At 35.8% G+C, this 14,423-nt stretch overlaps 1 protein-coding gene across 4 annotated transcripts in view; it reads right to left on the bottom strand.

The window, feature by feature from the left end:
* MAPK10 (mitogen-activated protein kinase 10) overlaps nucleotides 1–14,423 on the bottom strand; it is a 273,125-nt gene that overhangs the window by 171,767 nt on the left and 86,935 nt on the right. The window lies entirely within an intron of this gene.

Consider the following 14,423-nt stretch of genomic DNA (forward strand, 5'->3'; position numbering starts at 1 on the left):
TCTGGGGGAATGAATGAGGGGGTTGTCTCTGTTTTTGCTAAGTCCCTAAACATAAACTAAAACCTGCCTCTTGAGTAACCCAGCACTGCCTTGCGATTCAGAAATTGTGTTTGTCTCATCCTAGATATCTCTTTGTCTTCATTTTCTCCCCAATGGAATGTAGGTTAAAGATGAAAAATATATTTTCCCTATGGATTCATAGCACCAAAAAGTACCTATTATGTACTTAGTACATAATATATAATTATTCAATTAAAAAGGTGCCAAGTAATGTAAAGAAAGAGAATGAAAAAGACAGAAAAAAGAAGGGCAAGGCATCAGAAACAGTATAATTGAATTGGGCATTTATAGGAACCTCATGTACAGCAAGCACACTAGAGTCAACTTTCCTATTATTTCCACAAGTAATTTTTAATCACATATTGTATAGTACCATTATCAATAGCTTTTGTCTCTACAATCAACTAATTTCCCCATATTTAAAGAGAAACTTAACCAGTGCCTTCATCACAGTGCATAGATGTGTCAGTAGCTTGCATATCCTCCCAGAGAAGAGTGGAAATATACCTTTAACTAAAGCCAGCCTATTTATTTTAATTGCCCATAGTCAAAAACTTGAAGTTTTTGTAAACTTCAAAAATTTGAAAACAATGCAAAATTGTAGCTGTAGAGTTATGTTATAAAATTTTCCATTCCTTTAATGCTCCTGTTTTGAAATTGGCCCAAATTAAAACATTATGTTTCTGTTTTGCTTATTCTTAGAACTGAAAGTTCCATTAAAATTAGAGAAAAAATTTTTTTGTCAGTACTCACTGTACAGTTTTAAAGAAGTAAATGTAGGAAATATATGACACTAGCATGGATATACTCTCAACCACACATGACCAATAAAATGACATTTTTATTAATCCTTAATAATAATTTATTTTCTTGTGACTTGCTCTCATCCAGAAAGTATAAGTAAAAGAAGCAAATGTCCAATTAATTAAGGAATCATTTTAGATTGGGTTAGGTTATGATAAATTGATAAGTATGATAAATCGAAGCTTAATTTGCTCTTACAAAGGGCACATACTGAACCTATATACCATACCCACTGAGAGTATTACCCAGACAATCTTCTTCAGTCTCACAGAATGCTAAACATTATGAAATCTCCCTTTGGGATGCTTGTGATTCATTTCTCGCCTCCCTCTTTTCTTCTTCAGGACAGTCTTTCACAGATTCAGCGATAACTGTATACCTTGTTCACAGTTTCCCTTTTAATCCCTACCATCATGCTGGGTAAATTCAATTGCCATGTAGTTGACAAGTCCAATAGTCTTGTCTCATCATTTTTTGTCCTTCTCAGTTCCACTTGCTGCCCACCTCCACTTCACATCAGGCATCCACAAACTGGGCTTTACTTTTTATCACTCAGAACTGCCACATTTTTGAAATATTGAACTCCAAGGTCAAATCGAACCATATCCTCATATATCTTCAGTTACCTCACACATACTCCATCTTCTCTTTTGCCCTTAATGTCTTCATCTGGTCCCTATTCATCAGCCCACCCCTATTTATTCCCTTTCTATTTTATGACTAATCTAAGTATCATTTCAAATACAATCTCACCAAACCCATTAACTCCCATTCTTTCAGTCCATTTATCACACACACCAGGCAAAACTTCAGGCCTGGATCAATTCGGCTGTCTATTCATTCCTCTTCTATGTCTAGACTGATAAGGCGTATTAGAGAAAAGACAGAATGCACAATCATGAAGGTGAATGGCATGAAAAATTCATAGAAATCAGTTCCAACTGGGCCTTCAAAATTGCTCTGTAGTCCTAGTCATTTCCCTATTCTTTGTCCCACAGTAGCTATGTGAAATCTTCCCAGGCCTTCTTCCTTCATTACCTACTTTATTATTTTAACAAATAGCCTAATTCCTTATTTCATAGAGAAAACAAAGACGTTATTTGCCTCCTCCCAACACTAAATTATTTATAAGCAACTCGATATTTCTTCATTTACGTTTGGGTCAGTGGAAGAGCGCTTTTAGCATTTATATCCCATTCTCTCTCCCACATTTCCCATGTCCTCAAGTACTTCCTCCTATAAAATCACAAACTGGGTCTATAATCCCTTTTATGCTGGCTTCCGCCCCCCCCCCAAGTCTATAATTTTTCTCAAGTCTTCCCTATTTAATAATAAAATGGAATAAAATCTTTATTAATGTAAAGCGTTTTTTGTCTGTCTTTTCTCACCTTACATTCATTCATGTACCCACTGCAACTTTCCTTCTACCTATCCCCATGCTTTTGTCCAGATTGACTCCAAATTTCAAAAATCAAATGGAAACTTTTCAATCAGTGCCTTATCTTACCCTTCTGAAATATAAAGACTACTGCATCCTTTCTGAAATTATTTATATATCTTCTTTCTTTACCGCCTTCATGTCTTTGCTCAGAGGTCACCACCTTCTTATATATTTACCCAGATTATGCAATTTAAAATTGCAACACTGACCCCTCCATTCTGTCTTCTCACATTGCTTTATTATTTTATTGCACTTTTCATCTTTAACAAGATAATAGAATTTATTTATTATACCTTAGTCTACATTTCCTCAGTAGCAAATAAGTTTACCCACTGTGTTCATTGTTACGTATCAACATACCACACAAAGTAGTAGCTCAGGAAATATTTGTCCAGCCCTGGCTGGTATGGCTCAGTTGGGTGAGCCTCATCCCATGCATCAAGAGGTAGCAAGTTCCATTCCCAGTCAGGGCACATGCCCAAGTTGTAGGCTTAATCCCTAGTAGGGGGCATGCAGGAAGCAGCCGATCAATGTTTTTCTCTCATAGATGTTTCTCTCTGTCCTTCCCCCTCTCTCACTCCAAACATCAATAAAAACACATTTTTTAATAAATCCTCTAGTTTAAAATATATATATATTTGTCAAAAGAATCAGTCTCTTGCTTTCCAGAACAACAGTCTGCCTTGGCTTTTCTCCTGACTCTTTGCTTTTTTCCCATTTCTTTTGCAGCCTCCTCTACATATCCCATAACTTTCAGCCTTTTCCAAGTTTCCCTCTGCAGACTTTCCTTTATATTCTCCCTGACAGATCTCAGCCACTGTAGTTTGAACTACGCCCTTCTTGTTAGCTACTGAAATACCTATAGCTCCAGTCCAAATCTTTCTTCTTAATTTCAGACCCATAAACCTAACTGCTTCCTAAACATCTATACCTCATGTTCCCAAAGAGAACTCAAACTGAACATATCCAATCTCTCTTCCAATGATTTTGTCCTCCAACCTACCAGAGTTATCACTCACATAGTCAAAACCTAGATCTATATTTATGTCTTCCATAAATGAAGGTGAATGGCGTGAAAATTATGTCTTCCATAAAGTACCATTTATAAGTACAATATTTTACTTAAAACCTCCTGGTGAAGGTAAAAGATACTATGGCTGTGAAAATGAATCTACATTTTATGTAACCAGGAAGGAGTCAAACCACATCAAGAAATGTACAGTCCTAACAGTGTGAAAGTGAGATGTTTATACAAAGATCAAGGAAGCCTTTGCTCTCAGCCCTCAGTGATATTTTTCTGTAAATTTGAATAACCATTAAGTAACTAATGACTTGGTATACTCAAATTTCTGTTATAAATGTATAAAGATAAAATTAAACACCATTACCATCCAAACCATTTGCATCGGCAAATGAAAACCATCAATAAGCAGTCATGATCTAATAAATTTAACCAAGATGATCACATTTTAGAGATAAACTATACAGTTATAAGCAGCATTAGCTCCAAGTGCCAGAGAAAGTGTGACATGGGCAAAATAGGCACCATTTTAAATAAATATTACAATTACAGTATGGAGTGGTGGAAAGAACACAAGCTGAAAAGTGACAACTGAGTTCAAATTTTACTACTACTACTTATTTAACTTCAAACAAGTTGGAAATAGTAAACACATATCAATCACTTGCTGTCTGCCATTCACGATAACCCTATAAAACAGGCCCCATCATGTATCTGATTTTCCAGATGAACTGAGGAACATAGAAGTAAAGTAATTTACTCAAGATCACAGTCTGTAGCTGGCAGTCATGTTTCAAAGCCAGATTTTTTACTCCAGAGCCATTGTTGTGTTTTGAGACATTGTGGTTTATAAAATTGGGTTTTTATATCCAAAATCGAGATTTAATTAAAATAACAAGAAAATATAACTTTGTAGACTTTTGGGCACTATTAAATATAAGTTATAGAATTATGAGTCCAGTAAATTAATAAACTCCAAGTAGTGGTGTCTTTGTTTAGTTGAAATTTGTACCGCATCACTTCCTAAATGGATCTCAAGGAAGCAATTTCCTTGGAGTGGATGCTCTGAATTGAATTTCATTGTTTAGTCTTGAGAATTGCTCTGCAGGGACCTTGAAGATAACATTAAAAGTCCACTGAAAGTCAGGGCACCCTGTCAAATATTTCCCATAGTGGTTCACTGTAAAAAAAATACTACAACTCAAAAACTGTCGTATTCTTTACCAACTAATGGGTTATCTTCAACTGTCATCCTCAAAAGGAAAAATAAGTGATTGGCTTTATTTTAAAAACACAGCTCTAGGGAAGCCAAGTTTTAATGTCATTTAATGAAGACATTTAGTCCCATAAGAAAAAAATTTGCCCAAAGTTTAAATCCACTATAGTATTCATTGTAGTTATATTTTTTTATTTAAACATCTATCCATTCAACAAACTTTATTGAGTATTTGCTATGCAGAATACTGTATAAAATGCTACAGATTCAATAATTAGACAGACATGATTATTATCCCCACAAGGTTTACTGTCCAGTTGGAAAAAAAAAAGGTTTATGTAAAAAAAAATTACAGCACAACATGATAGTATGCTATAGGAGGACACAGAATAGGCAATGAGATATGTCTCAATAACACATATATGAATGGACACACTACTACATTTTTCATGAGAGAGAAAATATACTATCTTTTTCTTGTTTTGTGCCTTGAATACTAAATATTCAGATATCAGCTCATTCTATGGGCTACCTGAAAACAGAACTAGATCCAGTCCTTGTCCTTCATACAAGGTGGGGCAAGGGTGAGTTAACTGTTGTTTGTATGGAAAATAATACAATAATTAATAAGTAATAACACAAGATAATAATACACATACAATTGTAAACCTAATTTTGCCCCACCCTATATACTAATAGTGTCAATGACAATTCATCACATCATTAGGAACCATCTGTTTGGAAGGTCCTGTTGGGTCATTAAAATCATTTGTGGGAGCAAAATGAAATGTGGACTTTCTTTTTTTTATAACAGGAGCTGTATTTGTCTTTCAATGTGTCACACTCTAGCTCAGCTAGGATCTTACTGCCCCATGCTCTTTTCATGCCTGTCTCTGGTTCTATTTGATGCAACAAATACTAATTATAGGCATAATATATGTGGGCAAAGGGTTAACAAAATATTTTCCCTTCCTCTTTTAGGAGTTGACACTCAATTCACTTTCTAGATCTGTTCCCTTGGCAACCTGATAAAAGAGGTAATGTCAACTGAGTTACTAGGTGGAATTGCTCATGGTAAAAATCATGTTTGGTTAATTGAATCTGGAATGGGGAAACTGTAAATGAACAATAAATACCTGAGAAGGATATCACGGCTTTAAACTCTTGTCACTGGGCATGCCTTCTGTAGAGACCATAGGAGCCCTGCATGTGGGAGTACACCCGATGCTGCCCTGCTGGCCAACTGGGACTCCTGCCCCAGGTCCTTCTAAGTGAATTTAAGGCCACATGTGACTTGTGTTAATCTTGTCAGTCTGGTTAATAGAATGTAAAAAGACCCCCTGGCCCTGCCTTCAGAGTTTGGAGTAAAGAAATAGTAGATAACAGAACGTAAATTAAAATAAATGCACCAGGAAGATGTTTGCACTTGCCCTTTCTTAATATACCTCATGGCTGGGCTCATTCTGTGTACTACACGTAGGACAGTAACCACCTGTTTGACATAGTGGAAACTGAAGAATGTTTGAATGAATAAGTACATAATTTAATGAGTGAATGAATAAATTATTCTCACCAATACAATAAATGAAGGAAGCTGAAGCCTCAGGTCTCTCAAGTTTAATTTGACGCTAACCCAGCTCTCCTATCTCCCCAGCTCTGGCCTCTTCTTAATTTTGAATCAAGTTATTGATCTTCTGCCTTGTATCTTGTGCTGGGTAACTTCCACTTGCACCTCCCGATCTCCTCTCCAGCTTCCTGCAGTCTGCCCTATGTCCAGGAGGCTGACCAGTAACAGACTGCCTCCACCTCCAGCTTCCTGTTGAGCCACCATAGAGATTGAAAGGAGGGAGGTGCAAGGGATTGGGCTGTTTGTTCCTCCAGCTCCCTCCTTGCAGGGTGAGTGAAGTTGGCTGTCAAGGTCACCACTACTGTCATATGGTCCACTCTACACTGCCTATCATCTCCAGGTTTCAAGAACCACTGTCCCCTCACCCATGTATATGGGGGGGGGGGGAGAGTAAGTGTCCTGTTGTTACTTTCTCCAGGAGATGACACAATCCCTTGATATTTCTCTAACTGCTGCCCACATGTTTAAATGAGCCCCTTTATTAAACACTCCCCAAATTCAAAAGGTCATTCAGCTATATTGAGATTTTAAAATTTTGTTTAGCTGCAGAAATCTTCCACTGCTTATTTCTTTTATAAGAACTCGCAATATCAAATCATTATTTATTTTTTAAAAATATATATATTTACTGATTTCAGAGAGGAAGGGAGAAGGAGAGAGACATAGAAATATGAGAGAGAATCATCGATCAGCTGCCTCCTGCAGCTCCCCACTCAGGATCAAGCCCACAACCTGGGCATGTGCCCTGATGGAGAATCGAATCGGAACCTCCTGATTTATAGGTTGACGCTCAACCACTGAGCCATGCTGGCCAGGCACAATTATTTATTATGATTGTTGCTTATAGATAATAACAAATATTTTATTGTTTCTAGTTACTACAGCTATAAATAGCAGAAAAGTTATATGCTCAAAAAGACTTATTTCTTATGTATAATGTGTTTTAATTTTGAAATCTGAAGTTAACAAGAAAGTGCCATATTAATTCCATTTTCTCCTTATCAGTGCAACATATTATGACAGCCTTCATAGAATATGATTTTCCTTTAACATTAAAGTCATTTTTTTGTAAAGTTGCCGAGATATTTGGCACAGTTTCCAGTCCAGATTAAGAATATGGTCTTTCAAAGTGCAAACATTCACAGAGTGGAAAACTTTCCAAGGCAAATGGGTTTCACACCACACAAGAACAGAAAAGACACTTCTGCTTAGTTTCTTGGGATACATTAGGAAAAACCTTATAAATAATCCTACTAGGTGAACCAGTCTTAAAGTCAGATAGCTGGTAGATTGTGAATTGTGATTGTTAAGGCTGCCAGAAAGGACTTTTTAAATTCTCTGCCCTTCTTTCTAATCCTCCTCAATGATGTCTGAAATTCCTTCGGTAATAAGAAAAATTACATATACCAACTCATAATTAGAAATAAATTTAAAATGCAGCAAGTTATTAGACTAAAATTTAGTTATATTTGTTTTTATTTTTTCCTGATTCGGAGTTTCCACAAAGAAGGGGCTCAGTGGTTGAAAAGGAGGCTGGGAACACTGAAGACAAACACCATCTCATTCACATTTGTGCCTGAGGGTGGCCTTGCACTCTTCAAGATTTGAATAGAATTACTTCTATTAAAATGTATGTTTCTTTCTGCTAAAATATGTCCCCTTCTCTTGGTTTTTATTGTCCCTGGGATTTAAAAAGAAATGCAAAATACAAACAAACAAAAACAGCAGCCTTTTAAAAAAAATACTGTTAGAAAATATGTGAAGTCCAAGTACCTAATTAAACCCAAAGATGACCCGCCAGGCTAAGGAACTCATGGGTGACCCCCTCAAGGATCCACTGATCTAACTTGAAATGCACTGGCCTTCGTCACAGAGAAAGAAACATATATGGGTGTTCATTTCATTTTGTTTCTGGTACAGGGGCACAGAAGAAATGTAAAGATTAGGAGAATGCTGAGCTCTCATTCCACCTCAGCATATTTGGAGCACAAACTGAGAGATGCATTAGAGGCAGAAGCTGCAGAAACTATTTTCAAGATTTTGTTCAAAACGCTGTCCATAAGCAGTGCTGTTTCAGTGTCCAGGTGACAATGTGCCACCCAGAGGTGGGGCAAGGTTCACCACCCCTTCTTCATGAATGCCAGGCCTGCTCTGACCTTGAGGACTGATGACTTTCTGAGCAGCCAAACTCCACACCTTTAACACAGACCTCTGCATTTTCACTTCTGACAATAGGGCTGCTTCATAAGTAAAGGCAGGGGTAAGGGGAAGGTGGAACCAAAAGAAAAACAATTGGCAGAAATACTGCATGGGAGTTAGAAGATTCGTTCAAGAGAACATGTGAGGATTTGTTGGAGTTTCCATGAAAAATTTTCTAGGTGCGTGAAATACCAGGGGAAAGGGAAGAAATACCTCAGGAATGAAAGATGAGGCCTAGTTTCAGCAAATACAGAGCTGAGAGTTCCCACGTTGTGTGAGATAATATAACAGTAATAAGAGCTTGGGCTCTGGAGTCAATACCCAGGTTCAAATGCCAGCTTACCACTTACTAGCCGTACGACCTTGGCAAGTTATTTAATGATCAGGCTTCAGTTTCCTTCTCTGTAAAATGGAGGCAACAGTCCCTACTTTACAGCATTGCTGTGAGGTTTCAAGGTTTAATTCATACAAATGGTTAGAATAGTGACTAACAATCATGACAAATATTTGAGTGGTTTAATTTGGTCCCATGTGTACTCACGGGCTGATGAAGTCAGACATCTGGAAACAGAGATCAAGCAGCAAAGTCTAAGCCTAATAGACATTTCCTACTTTATCTAGCATCCAAGTCAATTAGAGTAGCAATTGGCACACATCATATAAATATCCATTCAAATCATGTAAAAAATTAAAAGTAACAGAAGAGGTTTGTGTGTTTGATCCCTGGTTGACTAGTGTGTGTTAATTATATCTTGGTGAATCATAAATGAGCCAGGATTTTGAGAAGATCATTCTGTTTGCAACTCTGAAACTAACATAATCCTCTTGAGTTTTGAATTGACTACTAAATCTGCATCTATACAATGAAGCATAGACAACATAAAATACTGAAAAATACAACAATGTAAAAAACAGTGTGTGCTCCCCCCCAAATTATAAAATTTTGCATCTCAACCTCAATAAAATCTATCTTTGGTGTTATGGGTATGTATTTACACGCTGTATTTTCTCCCCATCTTTATGCTACATTTCTATTCTAAAACTTCATTTCTACTCCTAAACTATTGCTTTCTAGTTGCTTTCTGCCCCCAATCTTGACATGTGCACAGCAGCCAAAGTGATCATTCTAAAGCATAAATCAGAGCATGTCACTTTCCTACCTCCCTGCTTTCCATTGCAAATGAATGAAACCTGAAATGCTCATCACCACCCACAGGCTCTGCACTCACAGCCTCTGCTGCCCCTCAGGTCTCAGGACCGCCCATCCTCCACTGTTCATACTACCCTTCTTTCTCCTTCCTGAACATGCTAAGTTCATTTCCACCTCCGTGTATTTGCTTTTGATGTTGTTTCTCCTTCAAATACTCTTTTCCACTATCTTCATGTGGCTGCATCCCCCTCACCATTCAGATCTCAACTAAAGTATCATAACTTACAAAGCCCTTCCCTGTCAGGGCTAGCTACAGTCACTGATCCACCCCTCCCATTTTCTATATATTGCCCCACTGTTAATGCTTTATATAACGTATCAGTATGTGCATGAGTGAGTGAATGAATGAATTACATCTAATTGTCTCCTCTACTTTTTCATCTCCAGTAGAATATAAACTCCTTGAGGAACATGACTATGTCTATGTTGTTCTCCATTTACTAATATTCCCCGATCTAAAATAGTGCATGGTATATGGTAATAATTTGATTACTGACTTCATAATGTCTACCAACATTTATTAAATGGCTAAAATGCACTTTTCTCTGTTCAAAATATGGAGGCTGTACAAAAAAGTGAAAGTAATAAAATACCTATCCTATGAGTTAAAAAGATAAATGAATTATTGCACTGCAATGTGAAATTATCTGTGCTTCTCTCCATGCTTCCTAAACATAAACTACATAAATCATTAGAAGCCACTGGTCTATTAGAGTGAGCTATTAGGCTGCGTAGTGAGTACATTGCCTTGTCATTATGACGTATGTCTGAACTCCTTAATATTTTTGCTTCCTGTCATTTGGACAAATTCAAATTTCTCTTTGCTAGCCTCACTGCTTCAAACCCCTTCTTCCAGTTAATTCAAATTGCATTTTCTAAAATCTTCCCTTTTTATCACCATGACTACCTCACTGCACTCCTTCCGTTCCTCCCCTGATTTCCTGGGTCTCAATAATTCAATTCAGAAAGTGCTTGAGTGCCTATGAGCACATTGAGTGTATATGCACATTGAGGGAGTGAGAAAAGTCTCAGCCCTCAAGGCTCTTCATCTCTGTACCTGTTCTCTCGCTTCTAAACAGCTCACTTCATTTATTATTTCATACTTTCCCTCCCTTTGTCTCCTATTTGGAGAGCACTTCCACTTCAAATACCACATTCTTTGTTTCCACCTGCTCAGTCAAACCCAGCTTCAGTCCTATTAACAATAAATTCCTAGGTAACAAAATACGGATGATAAGACAACAATTAAACCTCGTCCTAACACAAAGTGCTATTATATGAAGTTCAGTATTTGTCATCAGTTCTTAAGGTCATATAATAGCAAGGTTCTTATATAATAGTAGTGAAAATATTTAATAAGAAAATTCTAGGAAAACAGTATGGAGTTTCCTCAAAAAGTTAAAAATGGAACTCCCATTTGACCCAGTAATCCCACTTCTAGGACTATATCCCACGAAACCAAAAACACCAATCAGAAAGGATATATGCACCCCTATGTTCATAGAAGCACAATTTACAATAGCTAAGATTTGGAATCAGCCTAAGTGCCCATCAACAGATGAGTGGATTAGAAAACTGCAGCACATCTACACAATGGAATACTATGCTGCTGTAAAAAGGAAGGAACTCCTACCATTTGCAACAGCATGGATGGAACTGGAGAACATTATGCTAAGCAAAATAAGCCAGTCAGAGAAAGATAAATATCACATGATCTCACTCAGATGTGGGATATAATGATTAACATAAACTGATGAACAAAAATGCCAAGGGATTGGCGGGGGCGGGGGGGGGGGTGTTAGAGATCAACCAAAGGACTTGTATGCATGCATATAAGCATAACCAATGGACACAGACACTGGGGTGGTGGGGGCTTGCCCTTGGAGGTGGGAGTGGCGGGGTGGTCAATCAGGGGAAAAAGGAGACACATGTAATACTTTAAACAATTTAAAAAAAATTGTCAAGAATTAGCACCTGAAAAAAAGAAAAGAAAAGAAAGAACATTCTGATTAAAAAACATTTCTACAGTGAATTGGCCTAAATTTAAAAATTTTATTTTTAAAAAGATATGTTATTCTGAGATTATTTTCTGAATAATTAAATGTTATTTAAAAATTATGAAAAGTGCTTTAAAGATATATTAATTTATAAGAAAAAATTTATAGTTTTAAATAAAAAATGCAGCTATGATGATAAATACCTTCAAAGTATTTTTAAAATATGACATGATTTCTCTCTCTCCCTTCCTCTCTGTAAAAAATCAATAAAAAATATATTAAAAATAAAAAATAAAATAAAATATTGCATGATTCAATTTATTATATTATTCATTTATGCACAAAATTCTAATATATTCTAATTCCAACTCAAAATTTGGGATTTTACTGTTCAAAAGTTGTTTAACATTCTGAAACATGAAATGAAGAAATTAATTTGACTTTGATTACCCAATATTTTAGTACATTTCTTGGGAGATTATTTTTATGTACTCTGCCTAAAACAGGAAAGTAAGGTATGAACAAAAATGATTGAATGCTATAGAACAAGATGTGAAGAATACCACTGTAAATTTTGCAATCACAATCAAAATTTTAGGAAGGTAAATTATTGTCATAGTCTAGTATGACTAGAAGTTTTCTGTGTAGAAGAATATAGAAACATTAATAAAAATTGTCTAGAATCCAGATAGTTGTAAAACACATGAAATTAAGGGGGGAGAGCCAGGCCCTAAGAAGTCCCAAAGACTTAAAATCCTTGACTCATACTGATAAAACAGTAAAAAATAAATCAAATGCCTTTTGTTTACCTTTGCTTTAAGATAAAAATGTTATTCATACTCAAATCTTTGACGTATTTCCTTATACCATTTTGAATATACACTATAAAAATTGATAAAAAATCTTAATTGAGGTAAGATTGACAGTGTGATTCACAAAACGAGTGTATAATTTGATTATTTCTGATATATAGACCCTGCAACCACCACCCCAGTGAAAATAAAGAACATTTCTATCATCCCAGAAAGTTCTCTACTGTCACTTTTAGACCATCCCCACACCCCCTAAGCAATCAATGTTTTGAATTCTATCACCATAAATTAGTTTTGTCTGTGCTTGCACTTCATAAAATAGAATCATGTCATGTTATAATCTCGTGTCTGGGTGACTTCTCAGAATAATGTTTTTAAGATTCATGTGTGTCATGGTATGCATCAATAGTTGACTCTTTTTTATTATTGGGAAGTATTCCTCTGAATGAATAGATCACAATTTATTTCACCATTGATTAAATTTTGGGTTGTTTCCAGTTTGGGGCAATTATGAATAAAGCTGCTAAGAATATTCAAATACAAGCATTTTTTTAAAACATGCTTCTTGCATAAATAAATTTTTCTTGGGTTAATAAATATCTAGGAGAGAAATTACTGGGTCATAGGTAAGAATATGTTAACTTTTTAAGAAACTGCCCAACTACCTTCCAAAGTAGTTGTACCTTTTTGTCCTCCCTTTGACAATAGATCAGAACACCAGTTGCTCCACATATCACCAACATATGGTGATCAGCTATTTTTTTTTTTACAAAATATATTTTATTGGTTTTTTACAGAGAGGAAGGGAGAGAGATAGAGAGTTAGAAACATCGATGAGCGAGAAACATCAATTAGCTGCCTCCTGCACGTCCCCTACTGGGGATGTGCCCACAGCCAAGGTACATGCCCTTGACCGGAATCAAACCTGGGACTCTTGAGTCTGCAGGCCAATGCTCTATCCACTGAGCAAACCAGTTAGGGCAGTGTGATCAGCTTTTTAATTGTAGGCAGTCTAGTGGTTATAATATGGTGTTTCATTGTGATTTCAATCTGCACTTCCCTAATGACTAAAAATGTTGATACCTTTTCAAGTGCTTATTGGCCATTTCTATACTCTTTTTGGTCAAATCCTTTACCCAATTTATTTAAATTACTTGTTTGTTATTTTATTATTGATGCATAAAAATTGTTTTAAAATATGTTCTGGGAACAAATCCTTTGTCAGATTTTATGTTGCAAATAATCTTTCCAGCATGTGACTAACCTTTTCATTTTCCTAGCACTGTCTTTGGATAAGCAGAATTTTTTAATTTTGATTAAGACTGATGTACCATATTTTTTCCTCTTATGATTAACACTTTCTGGCTCCTGTCTAATAAATTTTGCCCACCCCAATGTGTAAAATACATTATTTTTTTTCCAGAAGTTTTAACATTTTAGTTTATATGTTTAAATCTATAATCCTCTCAAGTTAATTTTTGGTATAAAATAGAGCATAAGGTTTCTTTTCCCACACATTAATATCAATTATTAAATTCTAAGTTAAAGATTTGGGGTGAGAAACATAAAAACACACTTAAAATTATATATACATATATTTTTTAAACAGGACATGATTATATTTAATATACAACTTTAGTACAACCAAAAAGTAAAACACCGCAGTAAAATAATAACAAAAAAAACATGGTATTTTATTTGCAGTGCATGAGAAATTGTTAACATCTTTCGTCATAAACAAGCTCTTAGAAACCAGTAATAGAGACACTAAAATCCAAGGAAACTGGAAAAAAAAGAAAATGAAATAATACAAATGACAGTTAAGGATTAAGCATAGATGATCACTGTGCCGAACAATGACAGAAGAATAATTTCTCTGCAATATCACACTGTCACAGAATAAAAACACTGACATCTTTTCTTTAACATTTGCCAGCTTTCTTTTTGTTGTTGTTGTTGTAAATGTAGCTCATGTCTATACAAGAACAGTCCGAACAGAAGTGGGCTAAGAATGGCTCACAGGCAACACTTGTGCC

Source organism: Myotis lucifugus, unplaced genomic scaffold, assembly GCF_000147115.1.
Source record: "Myotis lucifugus unplaced genomic scaffold, Myoluc2.0 scaffold_12, whole genome shotgun sequence".
In the NCBI taxonomy this organism is placed as follows: domain Eukaryota; kingdom Metazoa; phylum Chordata; class Mammalia; order Chiroptera; family Vespertilionidae; genus Myotis; species Myotis lucifugus.